Source organism: Abrus precatorius, unplaced genomic scaffold (genome assembly GCF_003935025.1).
Source record: "Abrus precatorius isolate BTA unplaced genomic scaffold, Abrus_2018 Scaffold8, whole genome shotgun sequence".
NCBI lineage: Eukaryota > Viridiplantae > Streptophyta > Magnoliopsida > Fabales > Fabaceae > Abrus > Abrus precatorius.
This window is the reverse complement of record NW_020874428.1, coordinates 14,572,400-14,585,136: the sequence shown is the minus strand read 5'-3', so window position 1 is coordinate 14,585,136 and position 12,737 is coordinate 14,572,400. Positions and strand designations below refer to the sequence as shown.

General features: G+C 33.9%; 1 pseudogene; it reads right to left on the bottom strand.

Annotated features, from left to right (window-relative positions):
- Nucleotides 1–856: 856 nt before the first annotated feature.
- On the bottom strand, nt 857–2,047 carry LOC113846526 (annotated as a pseudogene).
- Between the last annotated feature and the right edge of the window lie 10,690 nt (nt 2,048–12,737).

The window sequence follows — 12,737 nt, the reverse complement described above, 5'->3', positions numbered from 1 at the left end:
GTACCTTGTTCGGCAACTATATATTGAATTTTTGTATTATTATGCTACTTATGTGAAGTTATATAAACATATTTTTCTTTATAATTTTTTTTTTCTCAAACAAGCGTGGGTAATGGGTACAAGATAGGTATGCGGGTACCAAGAGGGTACGGGTACGTGGATTAATGTTCATACCTACGCAGGTATGAGACCAAGTACGGGTATTTTTTTAAAACACGGGTATGAGGATGGATACTATAGTACTCTATCCATACCCTATCAATTGTCATCCCTAGTATATTGTCAATAAATTTTAAAACAAATGTCTCGGCAGTGATAGTAAATCACAAGACTCCAGTTTACAAACAAACGAGAATTTTTATTTCACAAAAGGCCATCGAACATTCACAAAATCACAATTAGCTTTTTTGTGAACTTTGACTAACTAGGTGTCGGTTCACATGAATTGGACATAGTATATTATTTTAATTATATAAAATATGCTTTATATTTAGATATATTAAGTTAGAGGTAATTTTAAAATAACTTATTACATGTATTGTATAACAAAATTATTTTATTGAAGTGAAATTATAAAAATTAATATAACATAACGTGTGATATTTAATTTTGCATTTAAAATAATTTGTCAAATATACTGCATAATAGCCTTCCCACAATTGAATCATATAATCAACTAAAAAATGGTTACTGAAATCAAGAATAGGTACAAATTTAGCAAATGGAATCTCGCAATATTGATAAAAAAAAAAATAAAAAATTAAAACCTAATATAAGCAGCTGAAGCCACGACATATGGACATAAACATTATCAAAATTAATGCTATGGCGATACCGAAAACTATCAATTTGATCTTCATATTCTGAACCCACATCTTCCTTTTCACCTTTGTGCCCTGTGTTCTAAAGTCTTGTGCCTGCAACAGTGACTCAAATATGGCTAATTATTCACTAAACAGAGTTGGATCATTCCATCCCAAAAAAGACTAAAGAAAATGAAAATTATTTCTTTCATGTTAAGTACCTGTGAGCGAAGGTTGTCAGTCTTATCCACTAGCATCTCAATTTTTTCTCCACGGTCAAGAACCTACAAGAAAATGAAATATTATAATCTATAAAATTTATAAATTTTATTAAAATACACTTTTTAAATACTCTCCTATATAATAATAGATTATCACGTAATTAAAAATCAGTTACTTTTATGATAATTATTTTAATATTTAAGAAAATTTGTAATTAATTGATAACATAGCAAAATAAATATTATAATATATATAAATGATGAAAGATAACAGCAAATGTGTTAGAGAACATGTAATTTGATTTGAAAAAGCTCTTTCTTGCCTTGTCAATGTTTTCCATCATAACACCCTTAACTTCAGAAACTTGAGCCTTCACTTTGGCAAGCTTGCTGATCTCTTCAGGATGGTCAACACAATATTGCATCTGCTGTTTCAATTTAGGCCTGCAGATTTTCGTAAATAATAATTTTATTGACGTTAATTAAATTGTATCAATTGTTATAAACAGGAAAGAAAATGGTACCCGAATTCTCTGTTTAGGCTGTGAGCTGAAGCAGTTGCAGCTTTGCCTCCTCCGTACTTTTTGCTGAATTCATCCTTCATACGCTCCAGACATGCAATCGGAATCTGTCTGCCCGCCGATTCCACTGCCACCACGCAGTACGCTACAGTTCCCAAAATAAATCAAATATTATTATAAATCAAATTTGATTTATGCAAATGCAATGCCACCATTTTCATTCAAAGCACATCAAGAATCATAAATAGAAAGTTACATCCCAAATCAAATGAAAATAAAATAAGATGCACAATGGAAATATGCATGCCATACTGAAGCCATTTTCAGCGAGGTAATTGAAAGTGTGGCCATCACAATTGTAGGTGAATCTGTTATTGGAAGAAGGAAGCTTTTGGAGGCATTGAGAAGCAATGGAGGTGAAGTTTCCCGAGAACTCAGTGTACTCTGCAAGAATCACAGTCCCGCGAGCCACAAAGCTGTAGATCAAAGATTGTTGCCCCATCTTCAATAACCATAAACCAAAATGTGTCTCAATGCAGAATGAAGAGAGGGGCAGAATAATGAACAAGAGAGAAAATTTTGGTAAGAGTAGAAAATAAATGGTCGATTTGAGGGGAAGGTTTAGATAGCTCCAATGTTTTTAACCCCGGAAAGAAAGCTACGGAGCCTATTAATAGTGTTTTGCATATTTTGATTCATATCCTGCCACATCTCCTATTTTTTCTCAATTTCCAATTCAAATTTCAGTAATGTTATAACACCCCTCTCAATAATGTTTTCTACAAAATATTAAATAAAACATATTTATTATAATCTTTAATGAAAATATCAATTTATTTTTAAATTTTTTAAAAGGTTATTATAAGTCATCTGTTATTATGTTCAGACAAGTGTTATATTACATAGGAACAACATAGAGTAATTTTTTGGCATATCTCATGGAAAATTATTTTCTTAACTTAAACATATAAATTATTTTATTTGATTTAATTTAATTGATTACTTAATTTATTAAAATTTTATGCAGAAATATTTATAAAAATTCATAATAGATAATTTTTTAAACAATTATTTCAACCATTTAACATTAAATTTAATTAATTGTTTGATTAATTAAAAATTCTTACAAGTTATATAGATATCACAGATATTTAACTTTTTCGTATTTAAAACAAAACATCACTCCATGCTTAAATGTTTCTTTGATTTGAACCTTTTGCATCACTTATTTATGAAAGCTATTTATTGAAGACTAATCTTTTTATTTACATTTTTAGGACGAAATAGTAATAAAATATAAAATTACAATTTCACTAACATATTTTAAAATAAATATACTTAAGATTGATATTAGAAATTTATGTTTAAAATAGCATTCAATATTTTTTATCGGGACCCAGCAAAAACTTTACTTTTGGCTGAGACTTAGTTTTCGTGCATGGATAAGTGTTTCAAGCAAGGCACCGTGTTTTCAAGACTAAGAGAGCACCGATAGGGGTCTCATCCTAGCGTTCTTAGTAGACCTTCCTAGAAGAAATCAAGAGTGGAGAAGGGAGTGGAGAGATTGTGGTGGCCTATGTATTCGCTTGAGTCTCAAAGAGCATCATCGAATGAAGAGGAACGAAAGGGAGAAGAGATTTACAGAGGAGATAGATTTGAAAAATCATAGTACCAAGAAGGTGAAGATCGACTTAGAGGTATTTCTGGAAAGGATAAATGACTGCATGCATGAAGATCTCCGAATGATAATCCAGCAGTCAAACCATGTGTTTTCTAATCCCTCTCTTTCTGATTCTTGTTCATACAAGGATATGGTAATAGGGTCTAATGACACAAATTTAGTCTTGAATGATGAGGAAATACTTAAAATAGTCTTAGAAGTCTTTAATATCACCTTTGAACATGATGAAAATGTAGATCTAGATGATAATAGGAAAAATCTATGTTCAAACCTCAAGATCCCTCTCAAGGAGTATAAGGGGTGGAGTACCCCTTGGAGGTTTACCTTAATAGTAAAACTTCTTGGTAAATCTGTGAGCTATAACTATCTTAACCAGAAACTAAATACTATTTGGGGTAGAAACAGATCCCTAACCATTTTGGATCTGAATAATGAATTCTTCCTAGTTTAGTTTGAAAGTATAGATGATTACATGTTTGCCCTGTTTGAAGGGACTTGATTGATACTGGATCACTACCTTCTTGTTTAGAAATGGAGACCCCTCTTTAGGACAAAGGATTATAATCTTAGGAAAGTAGTTGTGTGGGTCCGTATTCTTGATTTACCGATGGAGTTGTATAGTAATAAATTCCTCTGACAGGTTGGTGCCTGGGTTCTATGCTAAAGGTAGATCCCTATACTTCTTGTTTGTCTAGAGGGAAATTTGCTAGAATACGTGATGAATCCATATTTTTACTAGTATTTTACTATAGCTTTAATCCATTTGATAAGGGAAATATGTTGGAAAAAGCAGAAAAACTCATAAAAATAGAATGATTGAAGGATTTCCTTAATTAACATAGTTATTTTAGCATTTGTGAATTTTCTGTGTAGAAATTAATAATTCAAGCATGTTTTTGTAGAAAATTCTGAGCAAAGTTCATGAAGATAGAAGATCAATGGAAAGATAGAAGAAAAGTAGCAAGTCTGGACTTAAAGAACAAAGTTTATGGAGTTTTGAGCTGGGCGTGATCACTATTTCTGGTGAAAGTGAGTGATCCAGAGCTTAAATGAGAAGTAAAGTCTGGGTGTGATCACTATTGACAGTGAAAGTGAGTGTTCTAGAGAGTTTCTCAGAAGAACACGTTGTGCGTTATTACTTTCGCTGGCGAAAGTGAGCGTTCGAGAGGACTTCAAATTTTGCAAAGTTGTGTGTAACCACTCTCGTTGGCAAAAGTGAGCGTTCCAGAAGAGCTTCACACATAGCGAGTAGCGCGTGGTTACTTTTGCTAGCGAAAGTGGATGTTCCAGAGAGAAGGTACCAAGGCAACATGCGCGTGGCCACTTTTACTCATGAAAGGGAACATGCGCACAACTCGACCTCCAGCGTTGCCACTCTTATGAATGAAAGTGATTGTTCCAGTCTTTTAGAACACCATAGAAGCCTCTGCGTGGCTACTCTTGTGAATGAAAGTGATAATGCGTAGAGGCGGGAAAATCTATAAACTGCAAAAACGCTCAGATTTTAGGATCTTTTGTTCATTTTTCATTTTCACTTAGTTCCTGGGTGTGGAGAGAGTCTAAGAGAGAGTGGGGACGAACACCGAGCTTCAAACTAGAGGAGTCGAATTGAAGATCGGTTGAAGATGCTTCTTCTGCATTCTTTCCAATTACTTGCAAGTTCAGAACTTTATTGATTCAATATTGGAGTTTTGGTGAAGCAACGCCCTAGCTATGGTTTCTACCTCTGTTTTCTCACAATTGCTTGTTCATTGTTCTGTTTTTCTTCTGATTTCAATATTTGTCAATTTTAATTTCAAACACTCTTTGAATTTCGTTAAGCTCAACTAATTGTGGCCTTGTGAAGTGGTAATTGAATACTTTTATTCCCTGAGATCGATACTTGGGACTCGAACACAGTTCTATCATTTTTTAGAACTTGCTACATCAGCACTAGTACACTTGCTAGTTAAATCAACTTCTCCTTAAAAGTGTGACAATACGCATAGAAATTGACTTTAGGAGGAAACTAGTTCTTGCATTTAAAGCACTTGGACATGAGTTTAAGGTTGAATATGAAGGGTTTCACTTGATCTGTTTTCAGTGTGGCAAATATAGGCGTAGACAAGAACAGTGTGTTGAGATTCATAAGTGTAATCAGTTGAAAAAGGATTTAGAATCTACCAGTTAGAATAATAAAGTGGGCAATGAGGGGCAGGAAAGGGATATTTCCACTCTAGAAAAGGACATGGCTATGGATTTTCTTGAGAATAGGACAGAATCTAAGAGGGACCTTTTTGGACCCTGGATGTTAGTTAAAAAGCAATTTAGGAAAAAAACTCAGTTCCTCAATGGGAAGCCCAAAGAAGTTTCCATGGGATCTAGATTTGGTATATTAGGCAGTTCCTACCAGGACCCTCACCAGGAAGTAGAAGATAGTTCCCTTAAGGTTTTAGTTTCTACTCTTAATAAAGACCTAGTATCTAGGGATCAGCTTCCCAACAAGAAAGCTAATAAGCCTCGGAACCATATTAAATCTAGTAATTCTACCAAGAAAGGTGCAAAGCAAAAGAATAAACATAGATACACCCCTAGGGTGGCCCATGTGATTAATACCAAAGAAAGCTCTAACCATCCAGGCAAGGATAGCATTAATGATAATATTCAAGAAACTTAAGGTACTTAGGATAAGGACCTTAGGCAAGAAACCAAAGAAATTGTTTCAGCAATGATCACTTACCAACATATGCTCTAAAAGATTAAGAACTTAGGTCATAATATTCAAGACCTCATTGGCCTAAACCCTGAGGCTCTATAGAATCAACAACATTTACCTTATCTAGGCCCTAGTGATAAACCTCCAGACTTAACTTCTAACATGGACTTAGATAGTATTGATGATAAGGGGCAGTATTAGCCTGATAACAGTAACTTTGGTGAGAACATTGTAGAAGTTCCCTAACATCCTAAGGATGTTTCAAATTAGCATACTAATTCATGAATTGCCTCTTTTGGAATTGTAGGGGGCTGGGATTAAAACATTCTCTAGACTTATCAATGTTAAGATCATTAATCTAGACTTCATTGCCTTATTTGAGCCCAGAATAAACCTTGAAAGGGTTGACATGGTCATTAAAATTTTTTCCCTTAGTGGGCATACTAGGGTTGATGTTGTTGGTTTTTCTGGGTGTAACGCCCTGAATTTTGTAATATTGCTTAATTATTAATATAAATGTATGAATTGATGTTTGAATCTGTATTTGACTGTGATGAGTTGAAATATGATGTGAACTTGTGTTTGGGCTTGAATTGTTTGAAATATAGGCTAAGTGTGTGCTATAGTGGCGTTCTCATTGTAGCAAGTGCCAATTCGATGAAAAGAGATTTGCATAAAGATTTGTTGCCAATCCTCATCAAAGTATGCAAAAATTTTGTGTAGTCTAAGATGCAAGCCTACTAATTTGTTAACGGTGAATCATCCTACTAATTTGTTCTCTTTTTCTCTGCTTACTTGTGTTTGGTTCATGCAGATGTGAATTATTTGGTAAACACACCGTATAAACTCAAGATTCAATTTTGGTTTGTGATAAAAATGAAGAAATTTTGAATGTCAGACCTATAAATTAAAATTTAAATGTAATAATAAATTAATTTGAGTTTGCAATATATCTAGAAAACTCACAAAGAAATAAATTTCAAATTCGCAATTTACACCCATACTTTGGAGAGCGATTCCGCATTGAACCGCTCTCCAATCTTAACATCCATACTTTGGAGAGTGGTTCCGCGTGGAACTGCTCTCTAATCTTCAAATTTGAGAGCGGTTTAAATAACTGCTCTCTTAAATCTAACATATTGAATAACGCGAGATTTTAGAGTAGTTATAAACGCTCTCTAATTTAAAACGGAACCGCTCTTACAACTCCTTTTTGGCGTAGTGAATGGTTGCAGTTCAACTTTCTTAAACCACTATTGTCCCTAAGTTGAATACCATTGTTTTCTCTATCCCTTTTATTATTACTATTCTTTTACTCATATCCATCTACCAAAAAGGATAACCCATTTTTTACCTTGACTTTTCTGATGATGTACCTTTATATATCCTTGGACCTAGAAATTTCTAGTCCGAGATTCAGTTATTTAGTGAACTCATGGGCCCCATTTTAGGACTACTGCTAGGAAATTTGTATCTATCCCTCAAAGTTGTAAAATAGCCAAAGACCAATCTGACCCTTCAAATTCAAGAGGTTAGATTAAGGAGGAGTACCACTTAGATATCGAGGTGATGGAGGAGGACCCCTTATAATAGACTTGTTGTTTAGTGTGTTTTTAGTTGTTCTGCTGCTTCTAAACTTTGCAACGGTGTGGTAGAGGATTGGATAATTTCTATTTTCCTTTTAGTGACTGAGTGTAATGTTATTTTTTGTAACTCTGATGGTTGTGATTATGTCTTTAAGCTTCATGGATAATTTTCATTCACTCTTGACAATGTAGGATTTCTTTAACATGAATAGGTTTATGCTATTATTTATCATTTATTTTTTATAATGGATGAAATTGAATAGGCAGGAAAATTTGTTCTCTTTGAGTGCTTGCAAGTATTGTGTTTAAACTCATTGGGTTGGTAGTCATATACTGAGTGTTCTATTGCCTTGAGGAAATTGGTAGTCACATGTTGAATCTCATATTATTAATTACTCATAAATAGGTGAAGAGATTTGAATCTGCTTGTATGGTTATGTCAATATTTAGTATGACCATATTATTCATGTGGTATTTCCTACTACCATGATTTTTTAAGTTTTGAATGTGTAAATAAATAGAATCTCATAAGCAATTATTAGTAATAAGAACATGATAAGTATTTTTATATATATTCTTATCTATTAGGTCTATAATGAACAAAGTTTCCCTGATGTGACCGCATGACACTCGATATTTGTAATGAGTAATAAATCTCTAAATTCTAGATAATGATAATGGTATGCGTCGACCAAGTTGAGCAAGTTGGATGTAGCAAGTTGTATATATGTGTGTTGCTAAAAAAATAATCTCACCTTATCCAAGGACTTATGAGCTAAAGACAAAAAACACTTGTTATAATTCCATATTACACTGCAGGCACAATGGAGTGTCGTAACATTACTGTTATGTTTACAATTGTATTTATCTTCTAATTCCTATGATGATGACTTTTTATAATAGACCTCATCCAAAGTATTAGATTGTATGAACTATTTATACTATGATTTCCTTTGGAAGGGTTTAGTTTGAAAAATATTATTGTGCTTGTCATGACCAAATTTTCTCTATGAATGTTGAGAACCTAAAAATTGATGGAAATATGAAACAAAAGGCCAAGTAAATTAGTCTTACGTTATGCATTTTAACTCTTTCACAAAATCAAGTAGAAGCACAAGAAGTGTTGATTTTTTGTGAAATATTTGTATGTTGTATATTGTAGGCCCAAGTGAGGAGTCTCACATTTCAACTATCAAAAGGGCTCAAATATATAAATGGTGCCCACTTTAAAATTTAGAAGACAACATCTATTCAAAAATCAAGTCTAAAATAATTATCAACCAAAGGTTTAGAATTATCACTATCAAGATGCACTTACAAACATACTTCAAAAGCGTAAAATAGTCTCACGTAGAGACTCACAAACATCACAATACAATCAAGCACCACACGTCTCCTAATACATGTGTTTTAGACCTCAAGCTTAAGGGATAACCTTTTTTAAGTTATTATATTTCTTACTTTTTACTTGAAATACCTCCTCTCTCATACCTTTGTAGCTTAGGTAGATCTGCAAACTCTTCTTTTTTTGGGTCTTATGGTGTTGGAATTTGGAGTTTCATGATTTGTTGGCCAAAAGCTACTATTTGAAAAAAAAAATTTAAAACATAAGTGCAATCATGCAAAAATAAAATTAGAAAATTTTCATATTGCATAGTGTTTGTGAAATCAAATGTAAAGTATTGAAATAATGACCAAATCACGATTTGCAAATTTTATTGGAAAGCTAAGATCCTAAGGATTAAAATTAATTTTAAAAATCCATTTTTGATGCATGGACACAAAAAATTGATCTTTGTTTCTATTCACGTAAGTTTCACAAACTTTGCATCACCTATGTTTTTCATATCTTGAGCTATCCAAAAAGAGGTCAAATTCAACATGAAAAATGTGTTAGAAAGCTATTTTCATGTAGATTATGAAAAGAAATTTTTTAGTTTTTCAACATAGAGAGCAAAAAAATTGTTTTTTTATGTATTAGTGCAGAAAACATCAAATTAAGAGCACTTATATATGATTGGTTAGGGAAAACGTCAAATTAGGGCTTCTAATACACTGTTGTAAATTATTTTTGTAAGAAATAAATTGAGATACTTGCATATGATGCAAAACTAGAGAGGGTTTTACCATTTTCATTGTAACTAGAAGATCCGATGTCCATTTTGAGCAAATAAGGGTGCATTTCAAAGGTCTTCCTCTTAAAAATCCAAAAATATAATTATTGGATGTAAAAGAATGCATTTACAGGGTTGAAAAGGCATATATAGTGGCCGTTAATAAAATTTACAACCTTTCTTAAGGAGGAAGTTCAAAAGTCTTACCTCAACAAGGAACTCTACAACAAAAAAGACATTAGAGAGCAATTCTGCATCATTTTAAAGAGCGATTCAAAGCACTCTGACAAACACTGCTATGCAAACTGGATACAAACCAAAAATGCAATTTCATAGAGTGCATTTTTATAACTGCTTTCTAAAGTACTTCTTTCAAATTGTAAAAGTAAACCTTGAAATTTTTTTCCCTCATTAGTTTTTATTACAAACCAAATTGATTTATTGTTATGTTTAAACTCAAGTTTGCATGTTTAAAATTCAAAATTTCTTTCTTTGTAAGTTTTAAATTACAAACCTAAATCAATTATTTTCCCATTGAAACTTAAGTTTGTATGTTGTGTAACCAAATAATGTAAGGCCTTGGTTTGTATGTGTTGAAAATGATAAGACTTGAGTGTAATGTTTCCATGAATGAATGTATTTACGTTGTCTTATTGCCTTGATTGTTGAATTATAACTGAATGTGCTATGTGTTGAGCTGATGTGGATATATATATATATATAGGTTAGTGGCTGAGTTTGAAATGAGAGGAATAGCCTAAGTTCTAGTGCAGGGCCTTCTCGCTATAGCGAAGGGATTCTCGCTGTAGCGAGAGGTCTCAGGGAGAAAGGTCTGCGCCTGTCGCCTTCTCGCTATAGCGAGAAAGATCTCGCTGCAGCGAGAAAGCAACAACCTAGGCTGCATTTCTGGCTACAGTCTCGCTGTAGCGAGAGGGTCTTGCTGTAGCGAGATTCTGCAAAAACTAGAGTGCAGTTTCTTCTAAGTTTTTTGCTGTGGCGAGGGGGCGTGTCACTGCAGCGAGGAAACTCGCTGCAGCGAGAACATGTCACTATAGCGAGAGCGTTGCATTTCAGACTGTATTTAAGGGTTCTTAGAGAGTTGTGCGAGGGTTATTTCAAAACCCTCGACCCCTCTCTTCTTCCCTTCGCATTTTCGGTCGATTCCCGCCCCAAATCACTAGAAAACCCCAACCTCTTGCATGATTCTAGGCCAAGAGGGAGTGATTGAAGCCATTTTGGGTAAGTTCTATGGTTTCCTTTTGGGATTTCTTGAATTCCTCCAACCCCCATTCGATTTTCTGAGCTTGGCTGCGTTTGTAGGGAAGTTCTTGCGGATTCTAGGCTTGAATAACCGAGAGCACCTTGAAAAACACCGAATTGAGGTAAGGGGAGCTTGCCAGAGGTCGTTTTGATGATCTGGGAATGATGGAGGTGTTGAGAGAGGGTTATAGCTGCATTTTTGGAATGAAATTGTTGTGTTGATGTGATTGATTGCTGTTAAACTCTAGGAGAAGTAATTTGATAGCCGAATGATAGAGTATAGTGGTTGTATGCTGTGAAAAACACTAAGGAAGATGACCCAATGTTGCTAATTATACCGTGTAGTTGAAATTGCTGGGCTGTGTGCTGAAATAACAATGTTGTATTTGCTGAAAATTACTAAATTAGCTGAGCTGTTACACAATTACTATTGTTAAAATTATTAATATGTTGATTATATTAATAATTTCAGCATTATACTAGAGCTGAATAAGGCTGTCATGATAGGCGCTGTGTCACATGCTAGGTGGGTAATCATGTGGCTTTAGAAAGCTGAGCTGTACTATCTGGATCCAGATACCGGAACGGGTCGCTCTCGGACCGGTACAGTTCCTCTAGACCTGCTAAGTGTGCTATAAAGGGCCAGATGGATACTGTTTCTCATTACTGCATGAGCATGAGCTGGGTTGCGCTGAATGGGCTGCATTTGCTGTTTTCTTGCGGATTTACTGAGATTATTCTACTTTGATACGTTGTTTCTTTTTAAGCTCACCCTTGAAATTGTTGTTGTTGTAATGTTGTGCTGTGATGATCGTATCTTGGTGCGTGAGCAGATCAGGCAGGTGAGGCTTTGGCTTCCCAAGCAGACCAGAGTAGCTAATGGAGAAGCAGAGGATTAGGCATTAGGATACGTTAGGACTTTCTCACGTATTAGTCTTTTGCTGTAATTAATATTTGTAATGACAACTAAGTCATATTTTGCAATACTTACATTGTTAAAGGATTATTTTCAATTAATACATGTTGATTTCTTTTGATAATTATCCATGAATACCTAATTAAGGGTGATTACTGTGTAGTGCTGAGATTTAGTGGGTTACGTTTATGACCTTGTCCTTGTGGTCGTGACAAATAGTCTACATTCAAATGAACGAAATACTTGTAAACACTAAAAGAGATTAAAGAAATAAGCGATTTTATTATTAAGAGAGAGATAAAAATAAAGAAAGATTGAATGGAGAGAAAAGTGTGAAAAATGTGATGTGGACATCAGGAGTCAAGCCCAAGCCCAAGCCCAACTACCATAAGAAGCCCAAAATCCATTACAAGGCTTAGAAGGACCCATGATAAAAGTTAGATCAAAGAAGGCTTTGACTTTTATTTATTTTGGTACTTTGTGTAAAAACATATGATTATGCATTTTTGTCTACTATGAGATTTGAACCCATGCATTTTAGGATGTTATATGTTTACTTAACCACTAGAACATATACATCATGTTTGTGCTAAAGGGATTAGTTTTTGTTTTTTATATGTCAAGTCTATGTGGACTAAACTGAACTGTACTAAAACACTTGGAAATCATTAGAGAATATACATGATTGAAATCAGATTAAAGTGAGTATTGTGTTCTGCTAGAATTCTTCTTTACAATCTTTAATCTTATCAAGAATTCATCCATTCTTGTGGTGATCTCGTTAGCTTATCAAACATAATTGTTTGTGGCACCCTCTCTGTCATTTTTCCTTCCTCTTTTTCAGTTTACAAGGTATTAATTTTGGTTTTCCACAATTCTGAATTTTAGGGTTCACAGCATTCTCTTCCAAACAAACCCCAATTTGTACCCAAAATAACTT